This window comes from Polyodon spathula, chromosome 5 (genome assembly GCF_017654505.1).
Source record: "Polyodon spathula isolate WHYD16114869_AA chromosome 5, ASM1765450v1, whole genome shotgun sequence".
In the NCBI taxonomy this organism is placed as follows: domain Eukaryota; kingdom Metazoa; phylum Chordata; class Actinopteri; order Acipenseriformes; family Polyodontidae; genus Polyodon; species Polyodon spathula.
The window spans coordinates 2324638-2333161 of record NC_054538.1 but is presented as its reverse complement, the minus strand read 5'-3'; the positions used below and the strand labels follow the sequence as shown (position 1 = coordinate 2333161).

Sequence of the window (8524 nt, the reverse complement as noted above, 5' to 3'; positions counted from 1 at the left end):
AGGGCAGTACATAACTCAAAGACAATTGTTTGCAATTTCAGGAGAGCAGATTACAAAGGAATGAAACAGGAGCTTCTAAACACAGACTGGGATAGAATACAATAGATAATGAAGCTGAAAACAATTCAATTAAATGTAGTGATACAATTGCAGGCCAGGCATCAAACTACAGCAATGGGATCAGTGTTGGGACCACTGCTATTCTTAATCTAGGTAAATGACTCGGACCAAGACACAATCAGTAAGTAAACTATGGACATTTGCAGACGACTCAAAACTGGGAGGGGTAGCCAACTGTGAAACAGCAGCTTTAATAATACAAAGAGATTGAGTCAAGTTTCAAGCTTGGGCTGACACATGGCACATGAAATTGAATGTAAAGTCTTGCACATAGGACACAAAAACATTAGAGGAAAGTACAGCATGACTAGTAATGAAATAGAGGAAGCTCATTTAGAAGCTTATTTTTCATAGGCCACTGAGAGCAGAACGAGGGGCCACAGGTGGAAACTGAAGAAGGGCATATTCAGAACTGAGGGGAGAAGAAGCTCTTTCACAGAAAGGGTGCTGAATTTTTGGAACAGGCTTCCGTACAGAGTTGTTGAAGCGGAGACTATCAGATCCTTCAGTAATAGACTAGATGCTGTGAAGAACATGAACAATACTGTATAACCCTCTCTGTGACCATAATAAGACCTTTGGCTAGCCACCTGGAGGAAGGGTGGTCCGTTTAGCCGCGGATTCCCAGTGGTTTCATTTCCCTGTGACAAGTAGGCTGTAGTGGTGACGTCAGAACAGGTAGTAATGGACACAGACAGGACTGGTGAGTGATGAATTTGTGCTGATGCGCCGGTTTAATGTAAAATAAAAAGGTTTAACAAAACACGAACACTGAACAAAACAAACGGCACAGTGGCCTAAACAAACAGACAGACTAACAAATTGTGGATGAACCCCAAAACAAGTATCGTAAGAGTTTGTTTTGCTTTTAAATTTTAATTATTTTCTCCTTCTCTCTCCCATTCTCCACTCCCGAACACAACCCTGAGTGAATGGTGCAACTATTTATACAGCTGTGCTGGGATTCAATTACTAATTAATTATTCTTTTGAACCCCAGCATATGAACTAATTTGTGCATTTCCTGTGCCCAAATATTAATATACTTTTATCTGCACATGAAGTGACTGTGCAGTCCCCCTGCCTAAATATTCCCATGCACCAACCGCAAGTGTGAAAGGGGTCATAAAATGTCCTTCCAGAAGTAAGCAAACAAAACATAGATCTAAAAGAAAAGTTCCACAAAAACAGAAAGCATGAATAAAACAAGCCCCCTTCTATATATGGAAGCTTACCATGTTACATTTGCACGATAATTCTGCAGTTGACAACATGTTTGTACTTGTCTGTACCCTAAGCTTCCCTGTGATTTCAGTGCTTTAATTGAAGAATATCACAAGAAAAGTTTATGTATATTTTAGTTGTGCAGATGAAGAAAGTACAGTAGGAACTGTAGGCTACACAAGTCAATCTTTTGTTGTCTATGCACTATATCAGGGTTCTCTTGGTCCTGGATGGATAGAATATGATATTGTGAAGTACAGTATCGTGTATTTTGCTCTGTGCCGCAAAGTTGAATGTTGCCGCGCTGCTCAGTGTTAGGAACTCTGCAGATCTGAAAGTCGACATTTTAAAAGCAAAATTTGCAAAACGATCACAGTACATAGACACAAAAACAACTCCCCTCCCATCGCCCGGAATACCTTTCATACATTGATAAGAAATAGCTTTGCAGGGCGTTAGATTACATTTAAAACAAAAGTATCAACAAGATATTTGAGTTTAAACAATAAAAAACACTGAAACAGAATGACAATTTAGCTGTTGTTGATTGTAAAATGGAATAACAGTCTGCTGTATGGCTGTGAATACAGCTTCCCCAGTCATCCCTGTATAAAAAGCGCACTCATGCGATTTGCATTGGTTTTCACAAATTATTTACAAGGTTTACAGTTAATGGAAAGGTTAACTCTTCAGCTTCATATTTAAAGTTGTTTTGAAACTTCAGATTACTTTAATACATCGTGGGTAGGTCAAGGAATTCACAAAAACCTACGAAAAGTCAAGAAGCAAAAGACAAATCAATGATGCTTACGCATTTACTTGTTATAAAATTACACAAATGAAGCGAATGTGTGGTATTGCTGTATTGTGTTCTTACAGGTACTCTACCAGGTATATATGTGTGGTGTTGCTGTATTGTGTTCTTACAGGTACTTTACCAGGTATATATGTGTGGTGTTGCTGTATTGTGTTCTTACAGGTACTCTACCAGGTGTGTGTGTATATATATGTGTGTGTGTGTGTGTGTGTGTGATTTTCGTGCTGAATCTTGGTGTGGTGCTCGGATGCACGAAATGAAACCTGCACACGGGATAAGAGGTGCTTGAATGTTGGAAAACACTGCACTATGATTGGTAGATTTATCATATGTTGCAAATGTCAATAAGATGTTTACCAACTTGTTTAAAGTTCATGTTATAAGGCATTTCATTGGAGGGGATGGCACTCATCTACTTTACCAATGCACATTAAAATAATTGATTTGAGATAATAAGTGTATCTGAAAATGAGTCAGTTCACAGAAAAACACATTTTCATTAATTATTCCATTTAATTCTGCTAATTATAACCAATTTACATAGTCAAACAATGTTAATTGAATAAAAGACCAACTTTGAACTTCAGGGTGGATTTTGTTTTAGAACAACCATTTAAGAAAAGTGTCTGATTAATGTTGTAATGTGGTGTTATTAGTGTTCTAATTGGCTTGCTCGGATTCACATATTAGGATATAGGCAAAGACAACACAATCCAGCTGCCAAACACATTTACACTAATATCTGGACAATTATTGGATGCTCAATTCCATTTGCGAGCAAGCTGTAATAAAATAAAACCCCACTAAAAGCTGATACGCAGAACAGGCACATTTGAAAACCTGAAAGCCTTTCTCTTTACAATATGGCAAGATGAATGAAGTGATCAGATTGCTGTAATGGAGATAAGATGATCATATACAGTAACTGAGGATCAAACACAAATGTGTACCAGGTAATGTATCCAGTTCATATTTTCCTTAGGGTTATCAACATAAATATCTTTGTTTGCCAATGGTTTGCGTTCAAACACTGTAAAAGGCCAACATTATTTTGCATAAGCAAACATAAAAATAAAATTAAAGAAATATATAAATAACCATTGATAATCCTATTTACTGTTAGGAGATGACAAGGAAACCATATGATTGATAAGGTCTTCTCAAAACAACAGCATACATAAATGACAGAAATATTGGGCCTGAGTGCAACACAGAGCTGGACATCCTGTCACCGTGGTCTTCCAGACTTGAGCTGTTACCACAGGACCCTTGCATTCCAGACTCTGTTAGGGTACACTCACTGTGATATCTTTTAATACTTATTTGCTGTTTGATTTACACCCTAGTATTGTCATCTGGCTGCATGAAAGCCAACTGATAAATATTGCAATTTATTCCAAATGGGTGGTTTTTTAAGAAGCTGGCAATTTTAAAAACAGCTGGGTGTTGCTTAGAATAAAATGAAATGTAATGATATCATTTCTCATAATGATAAGGGTGTGCAAGTGAATTCGGATGCAGCTGGCAAGAAGGTAATTGTTTCCTGAATGTTCGTATTAAACACAGTTTTGCCCCAGTAATATTTCAGTCCTTAAAGGAAACAAAAAAAATGAACCTCTCTTCAATAGCTATCTCCCAGACAATTTAAATACATTTGGTGAAATAAGCTGAAAACTATGTAAGCCTCCACTTTGAATAACTGTGGAGATATAGTTGTGTGTCTTTTACACCATTGTACTTTTCATCCATAATGCACATGAATTGTGGTGGAGCATAATAGGTTCATTTAAATTTTGCATGAGAGTAGCTGATATTATTTTACTTTTTATTTCAGGATAAATCCATTCATTTGCCCTTTCTGACAATCTCCTGCATTGTGACAGTGAGAACCTTCATTAAAACGACAGTCTGGTTTTAACACAATGGATTACTTCAACGTGTTGCACCGAGTGCACAAATAACCCTTTGCTCTGCACAGTATCAAACGTGTCACTCCAGCCCAGTTCATGCATCTCTCTATCTCTCTGGCACCTCAGCTAGGCAGATTGTACATTGTTAAACAGATCTAGTGTAGGCTGTCATCTGCTGCTGTTCAACAGAGGTCAAAGGAACAAGAAAAGAACTACAAGCAGATCCATTAGCAGAGATTTGCATGTGAAATCCAGACAGCAACATACTGAATGAGGTGCTTTTGTAACTGTACATGGTGTTACTTATATTTATAACTATGGGTTTTGAACTGTTTTGCTGTCTGTTTTACCGTTGTATACAATCTGTGACAGGTAACTGATTGTTTGCATGAACACATTTCGTGTCACACTTTTTTTATTTTTTGCTTTTAAAGTAAGAACCTTGAAACTTATTTAGACAGTATTTTGACCTTTACTATCTCTTTTGTTTCTTATTAACATGTACGTATGTATGTATATATGTATTTATTAAAACCTGTTTAAACATTCACCTTAACTCGCCCCACTTGTTGACAGCTAAATAATTATTTAATGCAACCACAAGAGGGAGTCAACATGCTCAAGCAAAATGTCCCTCTGAGTGCTGGTATGGACAATTAGCCCCATTTCAGAAGGTACATGCAAAACACATAGGGGACAAATTACATATATATAGTAACGTTTTCAGGTTCTGGCCTTATGGACTCAGCCCGTATTTATTTAGAATAAAGGATAGAGGAGTGAAAGAGCACAGGGTGGGTAGAAGTATGGGGGGGGGGGGGGGGGGTCAAGACATGCACATGCACGCACGCACGCACGCACGCACGCACACACACACACACACACACACAGATGTTGCTCCACAGCCGTAGATCCACAAGCTCGTCACTCGGGCTCCAGTCTGGCTCCTTACCTCTGTCAGTCGCTTCCTTGTCCCAACAGGTAGTCCGTTCTCTCCCTCCTTCCTCTCACTTCCCTCAGCAAGGTTCCTGGGGGGGGGGTTAATGGCACAGTTGTAGTCGGGGCCCGTCTCACAGCTGACAGTAATAATAGTGGGTGGTTCTCTTACTCTCATACTATCTCCGCACTTCTATCAGTTCGGCTGTCGTCTGTCCCTCTCCCCCCTCGAATCATTCCCGCCACTCTTATATCCTGGCCCACCCCGTCTCGCTTCTCTGACCCAAGCCGATTATTATTTGCAATTATTAAATTTAGCACAAAATAAAATCATAAGATGAGGGAGAGAGAACTGGGAGTCGAAAATGAAAACAAATGATTACAATTAGTAGTAGTATTGATATCTTTTGATCCTTTTCCTCTCTTTTTATCCTTTTATCTCTATCTCTACCCACACACACCCCTCTCTGTCATTCTTGCTTTCTCCAATCTCGCGGTCTTTTTCCTGCATTCCCTTCTATGCCCTCGCTTCCCCTGCCCCCGCGTTAGCAGGTGAGTCAGACATCCATCCTTTTCTCCAAAATCACACACACACACAAAAGATGTTTGTTCTTCAAGAAACTCACCCGCAGTAGTGAACATGGAGGCGCTGTTTCCCACTTCTTAACAGCATATGTGACCAGGATGGCCAGTGGAGACATCACACCAGGAAACTCGATGGTGTTTTATTAATTTAATATATTTACAAGCAAAACTCTGCCAAATAAACGGCACGATGGCCAAAAGAAACAGAAAAACAAAACACGGCAAACACTAAACAAACAAGTATCATGCTGAGCTATGTCAGCACGAGTAGCGATTGCAATTATTTTAGTTTCTCTCTTTACCTCCTTCTCTCTCCTGTTCTCCACTCTGAACACTAACCCTGAGTGAGTGATTTGCGCTCCTTTTATCTATAGCTGTGACGGGGCTCACTGGCTAATTAATCATTCACTTGAATCCTGGCAGCCTGCACGTGAACTAATTTGTGCAATCCCTGTGCCCACATACAAATACACACTTTACTCTGCACGTGAAGTGATTATGCAATGTGATTGTCAGCGGGCTAGCAGCTCTCATCAGGGGTAGCACATTAGTTGCACCCAGCCGAGCTAAAGTTCAGACTGTAATAGGCCACCACACGCCTTTTCTATCACCTGCAACAGGACAGTGCCTATTCCACTGTCACTGGCATCCATGTCCAAAACAAACAGAAGGGCAGGGTTGGAGTAAGCTAGGACTGGAGCAGTGATCAAGATGTGCTTCAGTGCTAGCAAGCCCTGCTGACATTCTTCACTCCAGTGGAATACTGTCTTCTTCTCTAAGATGGTGTAGGGGCTGCATCTGTTCAGCAAACCCTGGACAAACCTGTGGTAATATGATGCTAGGTAGAGGAAGTTGCAGAGCTGATGGACATTTACAGGAACAGGCCAAACCTTCACCCATCACTGCTCACCACATGGCCTAAGAATGGTGTCTTGCGCTGGAAGAGCTGGTACTTCTACGGATGAAGCTTGCACAGCGATTCCAGCACCACTTCAAATGTAGGTTCATACACCAGGATATCGTCCAAGTACACGAGGCAGGAATGGCAGCCCATCCAGGACCCACTCCATTAATTAATGGGGATTGCTCAATTTAACCTGCATCCTAAGCTGGGTTTCACTGAGTGCTTCTTTAAATGTACCCTTAGCTATCTTGTCCTGTGCTCTCTCTGGCTCTCTGGTCTGCTAGCTAATAACTGACTCGTCTTCAGCCTGTGTTTTACCCTTGCGCTACAGTTTTGTTATTTCCTTATTTTGCTCTTTGCCATACCAGAATGCTGAGGCTTCTTCCAGCTGTTGATAATCTCTACGCTGTGCTGGAGTCAGTCTCGCCAGAACCTCTAGAATTTTCCCTGCTAACCTGCTAATCTTTTTGTTGGTCAACTCAGCTAAATTTTAAAAAACTCCCAGGCGCACTCACCATCATAGTCAGGGATTTTCAGGGGCTGCAGCAGGATGGCAACCGGCTGCTGGACCTCTCTCTGCCTTGCCTTCTTGGGCTACTCTGCCTGGGATGCCCGCGGTCTCACTTCCGCTGGAGGCGCTTGAACATCAGCGAATTATCTTCCCTAAGCTGTGGGCTGGGTAGAATCTCACCCGGATTCATCCCATTCTCTGAGACACCAGTATAGTGTCGCCCCAAGTGCTCAGGAGGAATGACTTGAACAAGAACACTGTGAGTATAACTCTTTTTAATGCCTTATAGGGCTGTTACGATTAAATTAAAAATCAATTTTTTGATTGATTCCATTCCTTATTATATACATTGATATAAATACTGGACAATCAATTCAATAATTACATTTTTGCAATGGGCATAGTCGATAACATTATTTAAGTTTATCAACGAAACTGCACAGAACTTCCTGCCTTGCTAGTTACAGTATTTCTGCCAGACAAGCAGTGGGTATGCTCTTCTTTTCCAGTTCATATTAAGTAGCATTTGATTTGCTGGTCCTACCAGCGAATCAGTTTTGAAAATGCTTTGTAAGTACACCCCTCCTTGTATTCAATGTAAACAAGCGAAAAAGGGCACCGCCATTAATCCAGAGCAGGATGAGAGGCTTGTATTCCTGGCAAACAGCCTGTAAATAAATTGTGCACACTGAAGAAAACTGACTGGATATAGCTTGCACTTCTTTGGAGTTACAAATATAACATAATTAATATTTAACAATATTCAATAAAGTTTAAAAAAAAACAAAACAAAACAAAAAAAAAAACGTAATATTAACAGAATCAGTAACGTTAAAGACAATTATGGAGTAACGATCAGCTTGACCTGCATTGGGTATGCATGTTGTGGTAAGTAAATCAATTTATTTGTGTTATTATTATGATGATGATGATGATATTTTAGGCAGGGATTTCTGCATTGTGTGTTTCACAGATAGTGAAAGTTAGGTACAGTGTTAACAAGATGCAATCCGTGATGCTGCAGCTGTCACCGAATAAAAAAAAAAAAGTTTTTCATGAACTTGTGTCTAGTTTATATAGATTACAGTCCAAAGTACTGTAATCTGTTTTTCTTTATTTGTAGCAAATGTTTTGCTTTTGTGGACGAGGGAAAAAAGTTACAAGAAATACATGTCTACAATTATTTATTTCAGCATTTTTTTTTTTTTTTGCAAAACTCCAAAAATGCTAATTTAGAAGTATTCATATCCTTTGATGCTATGATTGTATTGTCTACAAGGTGCTAGAAATTTCAATATGATAATGCAGAACCTAATTCTAGAAAAGTCTAGAAAATGTTGGATTGTAGGTGAACATTCTTAGAGAGTATAAAAGGGTTAGGCAGAGGATGATTGATGTCATTACCAATACATCAATATGGGGGAAAAAGTAAAGAGCTATCTGAAGACCTTGGGCAGAAAATGATTTATTGTCATAAAGCTGCATAAGGACTCAAGAAGATTTCCAAGCATTTGAGTA

At 39.6% G+C, this 8524-nt stretch overlaps 1 long non-coding RNA gene across 1 annotated transcript; it reads right to left on the bottom strand.

Moving 5' to 3' along the window:
- Positions 1-1093: 1093 nt before the first annotated feature.
- On the bottom strand, positions 1094-7713 carry LOC121315412. The gene is made up of 3 exons (XR_005950260.1): positions 5633-7713; positions 5023-5098; positions 1094-1674 (listed from the first exon to the last, which is right to left on the bottom strand). It is a non-coding gene; the product is annotated as an uncharacterized LOC121315412 (long non-coding RNA).
- Positions 7714-8524: the final 811 nt, after the last annotated feature.